At 38.0% G+C, this 9,266-nt stretch overlaps 1 long non-coding RNA gene across 1 annotated transcript; it reads left to right on the top strand.

The window, feature by feature from the left end:
- Positions 1 to 5,162: 5,162 nt before the first annotated feature.
- LOC110678913 lies at positions 5,163 to 6,140 on the top strand. Its single transcript, XR_002502041.1, has 3 exons — positions 5,163 to 5,526; positions 5,597 to 5,635; positions 5,709 to 6,140. It is a non-coding gene; the product is annotated as an uncharacterized LOC110678913 (long non-coding RNA).
- Positions 6,141 to 9,266: the final 3,126 nt, after the last annotated feature.

Here is a 9,266-nt window from a genome sequence, read left to right as displayed (position 1 = left end):
GAATAAGTGAGTTCTTCCAGTGATGATACTTGTGAGTGATGTCTTTGTGTATCAGTAGAACGATGGTCAGCATCAACTATTTTTGAGAATCGCTTCAAGCGAACCCTATACTTGTCTGAGAAATCTCGATCCACCATACCTTTTGTGTTTTCTGTATCGTTTCCTTTATTGTTACTTGGACTCTTATAAAACAAACCCGCCTTGAGGTTGGGTTTCTTGCCAGGCAAACATAACTCGACAGACGATCCTTTTCGAAGGTGGCGCTTAAGCCGTCTGTTTTTTGAGTCAGGGAACGGAGCCGCATTTTGCGTGCTACATTTTGGTGCCTGGATGTACTTATGACATAGTTTTGATTTTCTGTTAATAAGTGGATACAGAAATTTTATATATTTGTTAAATTTGGCTTGAATGCCCTCAATGTGATTTCTGAAAGTTTATTTTTCATCTAGCATGAACCATCGAACTTCATCTAACCAATTTTTGGAACCCCCATCATTGTGACAACATGTCTACTTTAAGATTACGAATGAGGGCTATGGTTTATGTGGGCATTAGGAGCATTAGGAGAAATCTTCCATTTTTGCAAGCATGAATAAAAAATATCCAAACTTTTTTTCAATTGACTACAGATGACACGCAGACTTCGACCTTTGGCGGAGAGGCCTGTGTCATCCGCTAACGTGGATTTTTGACATCCCTGGGCTAACTCAGGTTAGTCAGATATAAAAATATTTTACAATATTGGTCCCAAAATGCTGCCTTGGGAACACCAACTCTTACAGGAAGTATTTCAGACCTGGAGTTCTGATAATCAACCTGAAGTGTACGATTTGACAGATAACTTTGAACTATTCTAGCAATGTATGCTAGAAAATTAAAGTTCTTTAATTTTACAATCAAACCGTCATGCTAAACACTGTCGTATGCTTTTTCTATGTCAAGAAGAGCAAGACCAGAAGAATAGCCTTCAGATTTGTATAAATGGATCAAATTTGTTACACGTAAAAGTTGATGAGTGGTCGAATGTCCATGGCGAAAACCGAACTGTTCATTGGCAAAAAATGAATTTTCGTTGATGTGGGCCATTATTCTGTTCAAAATGACCTTTTCAAAAAGTTTACTGATGGAGGAAAGCAAACTGATTGGACGATAGCTAGAAGCTTCTGCAGGATTTTTGTCTGGTTTTAAAATTGGAACAACCTTAGCATTTTTTCATTTGTCAGGAAAATATGCTAACTGAAAACATTTGTTGAATATATCAACTAAAAATGATAAGCTACTTTCTGAAAGTTTCTTGAAGAGGATGTAGAAAATTTCATCATCGCCAGGAGCTTCCATATTTTTTAATTATTTAATAATAGTTCTCACTTCTCTCAAATCAGTCTCACAGGTATTTTCGAAAACGTTCTCTTGATTGAGAATATTTTCGAAGTCCTGAGTAACTTGATTTTCAATTGGACTAGTTAGTCCTAAATTAAAATTGTGCGCACTTTCAAACTGCATTTCAACTGCATATTGGCTTCTGAGGTTTTCTCAAAATTTTAGATAATTTCCAAAAGGGCTTAGAGCCAGGGTCCAATTGAGAAATTTTATTTTCAAAATTTTTGGTTCTTAATTGTGAGAAACTTTTTTTGATTCATTTCTGCAAATTCTGCTATATAATTTTCATAGCAGGATCGCAAGTGCGTTGAAATTGCTTTCTCCTCACGTTTTTCAGACGGATCAAGAATTTAAGATAATCTCTATAATCACGGATTCAAATTTTACTTCACATTTTGGAATTGCAATGCTCCTGACTTCTACAATGGAATTTGTTAAAGTTTCAAGAGCATTGTCAATGTCAAGTTTCGTTTGTAAAGAAATGTTAACATCAAGATTAAAGTCAATATTGCAATTTCAGAGATAACTTTCCGTTCTGCGGTTGAACAGAAAGCTACCGCAGCTGTCACATTACTGATTTTCACAAAGCATCATGGATCAGCTGCTATGATACCTTGGAAACCATACTGATGATTGTTGTTTTCGGCTGTTTTTCAAAGCTGTGGACTCTACTAGCATGCTTTGGTTAGATGGTTTCGTTCAATGATACAATGATTCTCAAGTCTGCGGTAGAACTTTGACAGCTGCGGTAGAACTTGGCGGCTACCGCAGGACGGAAAATTTTCAAAAGAAAAGCAATACATGTTTCATATATATGCCAGTCGGCTCAAAAATAATTGAAAGTGGAGCTGATAGGATTGAGAATCGATTCATGAGATATTTGAAATGTAACAAGGACATGATCAGAACGAAAATCAGCATGAGTAATACGTTTCAGTAATAACTGCTATATGCACGTTATTAGCTGTAAGAAAATTAAACAGTTCGTCCTCTTTACCATTCAAAGAACGAGCATTCCAATTTAAATATTTAAATTTTTATTTATTGGATCATTAGAAAAACGTAATCCAATAACAATTTGATTAGTAAATTTTACACCAACTTTGACTGCTTCAGTCATAAAGGTGGCTTTAAACATTGCATCAATCATTAGATTCAATTGTTCAGTTAGAAAATTAAAATCAGAGGCAGACATATATACATTTGATGATTTTCCGTTGGAACTTTCAGTAGACGAAGAGGCGGAATAGATGTTGCAGGCTATTTTCCATTTGATTTGAAATAAGTAGAATGGGTACTCATAGTACGAATAGGGGAGGACGTCAAATTACCTGTTACGATATCGGCAAAGGATTTTCCGTGGGTAGATACATTCGAAATTTAAAGATTCGAATGGCTACCCGACGGATTAAAATTAGTTGTCGAATGAGCATGATTATGATCTTTCTGATGGGTATGATTCCTGATTAAGCGATCGTTAACTGAAAAATGAGAATTGTTCGATATTCTACCAGGTGAATTCCGGAAACGACCGTTATCGTAACGGATATTATCTTTCATCTGCTTGGCACGAGCCTCGACGCGAGCCATACGCGAAGGGCAAGCCCAAAAATTGGACTTATGATTGCCCTTGCAATTGGCGCATATGAACTTATCGGTATCTTCCTTCACTGGACGTGAGAAGCGTGAGAAGAACCTCCGCAAATCATGCATTTAGCATCCATGTGACAAATTTTCCGTACCATGACCAGTGAATTAAATTGTCATCAAAAGAAACGGAAAATAAACAACAGAGCAAGCTCGCTCACAACCGTTTGTCGCAACTGTTGCGGATAAGGACACAATCAAAAGCAAAATTGTCATGACAATCACAGGGCTCAACACTGTTGCAACCTTTTCAACTCGCAAGTTCTGGTAATTTCCAGGTTTCTGGAAATGTCCCCATGTCACAAGGACATCGAATATAAGTCTAGCTTTTTGTAAAGCTTTAATATTATTTAGTTCTTTTTTGTTAAAGTGAACTAAATAATATTCTTGAGAAAACTCTTTCCGAACAATGCCAGATTGGGTTCTCTTTTCAAAATGATTAATTGGACTGAGGAAAATCCAAGTACATAAATCGTTTATTCCATTTTTGATCTCTTCAGGTGACTTACTCTCTCAAGTGAGACCTTTCAAGACGACTTTGAACAAACGTTCAGTTTTGTAGTCATAAGTAAAAAAATGTGCTTCTTCTCTTCAAGATGTTTTAGAAAAAGTTCGCGATCTTTAAGAGTTTCCGACAAAACGCAGCAGCCTCCTTTCTTTGCAATTTGGAAGGAAACCTTGATTTCCCTAATGGAGTTCAAGATCTCCTGCCTAAATCCCCCAACCAACTGACCACGAAAGGCGGCACTATTTGCTTACTCACTTGAATCAAAGAGCCTGTGCTAGAGACTGCTTCGATTTGGTGTTCGGAAAATTTGTCTAGAGCATCGAACTGATTGCTCACATCGATGCAATTATCAACATTAACCATTTCAGCCTTGGAAGTAAGCGCGCATACCGGAGAAACGCCCTTTCATCCATTTTTGCCACGTTTAGTGACAGTTTCAAATCCCACTTTTTTGGAAGGAATAAACGAAAGAAGAAGAGACCTTCTAAGAGGTTTTTTTCCAAGACAGTGTCCAAGAAGGATTACCACCGCTAGCTTTCACTAACGGGTCCAAAGAAAAATTTAAGGCACGGGTCCACACAAGGATTGTTCTTCTTCTTCTTTCTGGCGTTACGTCCTCATTGGGACAGAGCCTGCTTCTTAGCTTAGTGTTCTTATGAGCACTTCCACAGTTATTGACTGAGAGCTTACTATGCCAGTGACCAGTTTTGCATGTGTATATCGTGTGGCAGGTACGAAGATACTTTATGCCCTGGGAAGTCGAGAAAATTTCCAACCCGAAAAGATCCTCGACCGGTGGGATTCGAACCGACGACCCTCAGTTTGGTCTTGCTGAATAGCTGCGCGTTTACCGCTACGGCTATCTGGGCCCCTACACAAGGATTGTAAAGAGATCAATAGTAGAAAAATTGTACTTAAAAGTACTGTTTTAGAAGCACTGAAAAGTATTGTTATTTTTAACACTGAAAAGTACTGTTTTTGTAGCACCGAAAAATAATGTTAAATTCCTTTAGGTAGTTTTCAAAAAAACATTCCAGAGCAAAGAGAATGTGTGTACATTCTTGAGACAACTTATTTCATGATTTCTGGTCTATGGCAGTACCACTGTGAGCAGTAGCCATCGACCTTGCTTCAGCATTCGCCATCAATCGTTTCATCATGGTCCGATCCGGGGTGTAGCAAATCTCCGGTTCCAAGCTGCAACAGCTTTCCAAGTGTGAAGGCACCATCTCTACCCGTCTGTGGCGTTGGTTTTTGCATTTCAGTTTGATGGCTGGCTGTGTTGCTGAATTGAGAACACAACACGAGCAATGCAATCCTCACAGATCCTGCAGCAGGAGCAGCAGCAGTAGCAGTATGTGGTCATTATTCTTGAATGAAACTGTCCATCAGCTTGCGCAATGCAACCCGTTGTCAGTCGAATCGGCTGAACTAAGGTGGATGGGTTGCCGGAGGACATTCCGTCCAGAAAGACAAAGAAAGGGTTGGAAGGTATCGATCGCACTTTTAGGTCGATTAAGCACGGTTTATATACCGTACACTCGTTCAATTTAAGCCGATTAGAGAAGTTTTATTTGCTCTGGGTGGATATTTGTTGTTCAGTTTATTCCCTTTGGACAGACTAGGTATGCACTTCATCGGAATTCTACAGTCCGACAATGGTGCAAGCGGCTCGGTTTAGACCAACATGGAAGCCAGACCTCACCGGACTACGTAACAGCCACGTATCAGAACAGGCACAGTGACAAAATTTGCCTAAAGCGAATTTCTGCTAATCACATACGATGGGACAATGCAACTGCAACGTATGTATTCCGGAACACCCAATGATGGAAGCTCACATGGTAAACGTAGAATGACCGTCTGTTCAGTTCGTCTGGATGTTCCCGTTGGACTGGTAGGATGCCGCACAGCAGCCATTCATTGGCACTGATTGTTTTCACAGTAAACCGATATTCCCTTTGGAATTTTCGAAACTAAAGCAGCTTGCAGTAAGCGACGGTTACAGTTTTTAGAGAAATAGTCTAGCCGATAACATAGACCCTTTTTCTTTCGGCTTAGTTGACGTTGGAGCTGGCGATGCAATGGGATTTGGATTTGGTGAGTGTATCGAGGCATGAGCAAGGCAACATCTGAAATAAGCAGTGATAAAATTTTGAATTTGATCTTTTAGAGAACAGCCCAGAGTTGCATATGGCTTTACGCAACCATTGCGGGAATTCGCATTTATATACGTGAAATATGTGTGAATAACAGAAGATGGAAGTACATGCTGAGATACTAATTTGTTACATGATGGGCCACAATTCGCTACGATTAAACTACACCGAATAGATTATTCTTCTTCACTGGACTCGTTGCTAAGTTGCTGTTTCCGTTGTTATGTAAATACTCCCAAGTCCCTCTCAACTTCAAGAAGTCTATCATAAAGATTTTCGCTCTGCAATGGATGCTGTTCGGGTCTTTAGTATAGTTTTATTTTTTTTAAACGTCACAAAAGTTCCAAAATGCACAAATTCTTCAACCACTTCTCATCAGTGTGTATGTAAAATATTTAGAACAATAGACAAATAGACAAAATGAATGAATGTTAAGGTTTGGCTGACAGGACCATAATTTGTTTTGTAGTATAGATTTTGATGATCTATTCACAAATACCCTTATCAAAGTAGAGGAACTTATGTGGGCTCGGCAGTCTATGCCGTTTGTTTTTTGTAATTTTCTAGGACATATGCACACTAGGGCAATTCAAAATTTAAAATGTTCGAAAATCCAATCTTCCATATGCTCCTTACCATAAAAATAGAGTTCTGTGAAATTTTCGGCTTCATTGGTGGTGATATAAAGGTGGTCCAAGGACAATGTAGGGTTATATGTAAATCACTATGGAGAAAGTTTGAGAAATGTTCCAAACACGCTAGTATTTTAATGTAAGTACACACTTATCATTCCATTTGAAAAACGTTTTCTTCAAACTTTGATGAAGGATGTTGCTGAAGAAACAAATCATTTTTGAGCTGATATTGTTTGGGATTTTTGTAGATTTTTGCAGGACTATAATCACATAATAGCAAACAAACTCATGACTATCTCTTCTGCTATCCGTTGGATTGAATTTCTCTCTCCAGCAAATTTCTTGATTGTGGCTAGAAGAATGAGTTTTTACTACGGGATAATTAGTTTGTACTTACATTCTAGTTCTAACGTGTTTGAAACATTTTTTCAAATTTTCCGACTTTTGTTTTCTGCTCGAGAAATTGAGTGAGTTTCTATAGCATTATATTTGTTTTTAAGTCTTTATTAATGTGTTTGTGTTCAGTTCAACTCCCACAGAAATATCATATGTCTGTTTAAACAAATAAGCATAAGCATAAGCATGGATGACCATACAATTCGTAGTTGCTACTCCGTGATTGACCAGAATAATCGCAGTTGCACAAGAATGTGTCTTGAGAATAGCTTTCCATTTTCAATGTACACTTTCGAGAACCCCAAAAATTATAAAGTCAATAACTGCGCCAGCCACGTCCTTACTGTCATCGGGGAAAGGAAGGGTGAGTGTGACATCCATTGTTATAGAGACCGAGATTACCTCTGTCTCTCCATGGTTGTCACAGGAAGGAGTTAGTGGGGAGGGTTCCGGTCTTTTCCGGACGTAAATCTTATTATGAATGCAAAAGATCAAAACGCAATCTGAATCACGATCGCCTAAATTCACTAAAAAAAATATCAAAATCAGAAGAAAAAAAAAAAACGCGAGTGAAAATTTTTGACGTCCGTATTTGCGCGCGGGTTACACGATCATTTTTTTTCGACGTAGATAAGTATCTCGACAAAACTCACCTGACACTCCTGAACTATTCAAAACATTCTGTCGGGGAAAATTGGGTTTCTTCAACTATTTTTTTAATTATAGACGCTTTAACCATAGCAGGTCATTCGCGTCTTTATTTACAAATTGTCACACGAGTTTAATTAAATCTAGTTTTTTGACCAATTTTATAACTTTTTCTTCTGCTTTTGTGTCATTTTTTAAAATAGTTTTAGGTTTCCTGAACGATCTTCGGCGGCGTACAGGAGAACGGCGAAGGATAAACCACGAGCTCGCTCAACTCTACGGTGAACCCAGTATCGTGAAGGTAGCTAAAGCTGGAAGGATACGCTGGACAGGGCATGTTGCAAGAATGCCGGACAACAACCCTGTAAAGATGGTGTTCGCTACGAATCCGGTCGGAACAAGAAGGCGTGGGGCGCAGCGTGCTGGATGACCAGGTGCACCAGGACCTGGAGAGTGTGAGTCACAGTCGAGGATGGAGAGAAGCGGCCATGAACCGAGTGAATTGGCGAATTATTGTTGGCGAGGCTTTATCACGATAATTGATGTAAAGCCAAATAAGTAAGGTTTCCTGAAATTTAATATCACTTTCTTTTTATCCAGAGTGTTACATTTTACAAACATGTGTTCTACAGTCAACAGATCGTTACAGCTCGAACAACGAGGATCATCTTGATATTAGATAGTTGTGTGTTAGTTTACTATGTCTTAATTTTATTCTAGTAATAATCTTTTGTTCATATTGGTTGCATTTACCCTTCCATTTTTTACATTTTCTTTAATGGCGTTCAACTGAGTTCTTGGATTAGATGCAGCCCACCCCAACTGCTAAGCATCCCATATTAAAGTTTTGAAAAATCTATTTGCATCCAATCTGGTAAGTAAGCCGAGCATGGATCGTTTATCCTACCGCATATTTCACTGTTATCCGAATAAAACCACATACCCTGTGCGACCCTGACCCTTACTTCCATCGGTAAAAATCTTGGAATGATTTTAATATTATTGTCTGATTAGCTCTCTATAAAATGGTATTACTTTTCTCGAACTGTCACCAGCTTTTCAATTGCGTTGAAGAGACCAACCTATTTTAAAAGCTCGATTATCCCAGTTTGGGTGTTACAACCTCCACGTTCGAGTAATTTTTGGAAACTCTGTGTTTGAGAAACTCTGTGTTTGAAATCAAGGAGAACCAAAGTTTTGTTCTTCGAATGATTGGCAAATCCGAAGATGTTCTGTGCATTTCTAGTAAACGTATAACAGTTCTAGCCTTGTTTAAGTTAGCAATATATTCAATCCATAGCTGCCCCACACATAATGCTCTTTACAGGGTGATTACCAATTCCTGTCAGTAAAGTAACTGATCCTAGATAAAAGATGTATGTATGAATTTTAATTTCCAGTATACATTCGGTTTTTTACATCTATAAAGTTTGTTTTGACGAAGTAAAGATTAAATCTTTTCTCATTTACCTTAATGTTTAGTCATATGTGTTGTTTTAAAGGCATAACACCTGGCACGCACGTTTTCCACAGATATGTATTTTTGACTAAACTCCGCTGTAAAATTTGCCTGATAAATACAGTATGTTACCACAATCTTTCAGAATTACTAGGGAATAGCATAAGTCTGATTATGGAAAATTTAAGCGAAAAAATATAGATTTTTTGGTTGAAATATATGTTTCTGAATAACGTTCGTGTTAACTGTAATGCTTCTGAAACAATGTATGTGGCTGGAAATTAAGGTAAAAAATAAATATATTATCTATGTACAGTGAAGACAAATGTTAAAGATGTCCAAAACTGGATATGCACTGGTTATTAAAAATCATACAACCATCTTTTTTCTATGAATACTGATTTTACTGACAGGAAATAGTAATCGCCCTGTAT

The sequence above is a fragment of the Aedes aegypti genome, chromosome 3, assembly GCF_002204515.2.
Source record: "Aedes aegypti strain LVP_AGWG chromosome 3, AaegL5.0 Primary Assembly, whole genome shotgun sequence".
Lineage (NCBI taxonomy): Eukaryota > Metazoa > Arthropoda > Insecta > Diptera > Culicidae > Aedes > Aedes aegypti.
This window is presented reverse-complemented; position numbering and strand designations above follow the sequence as displayed.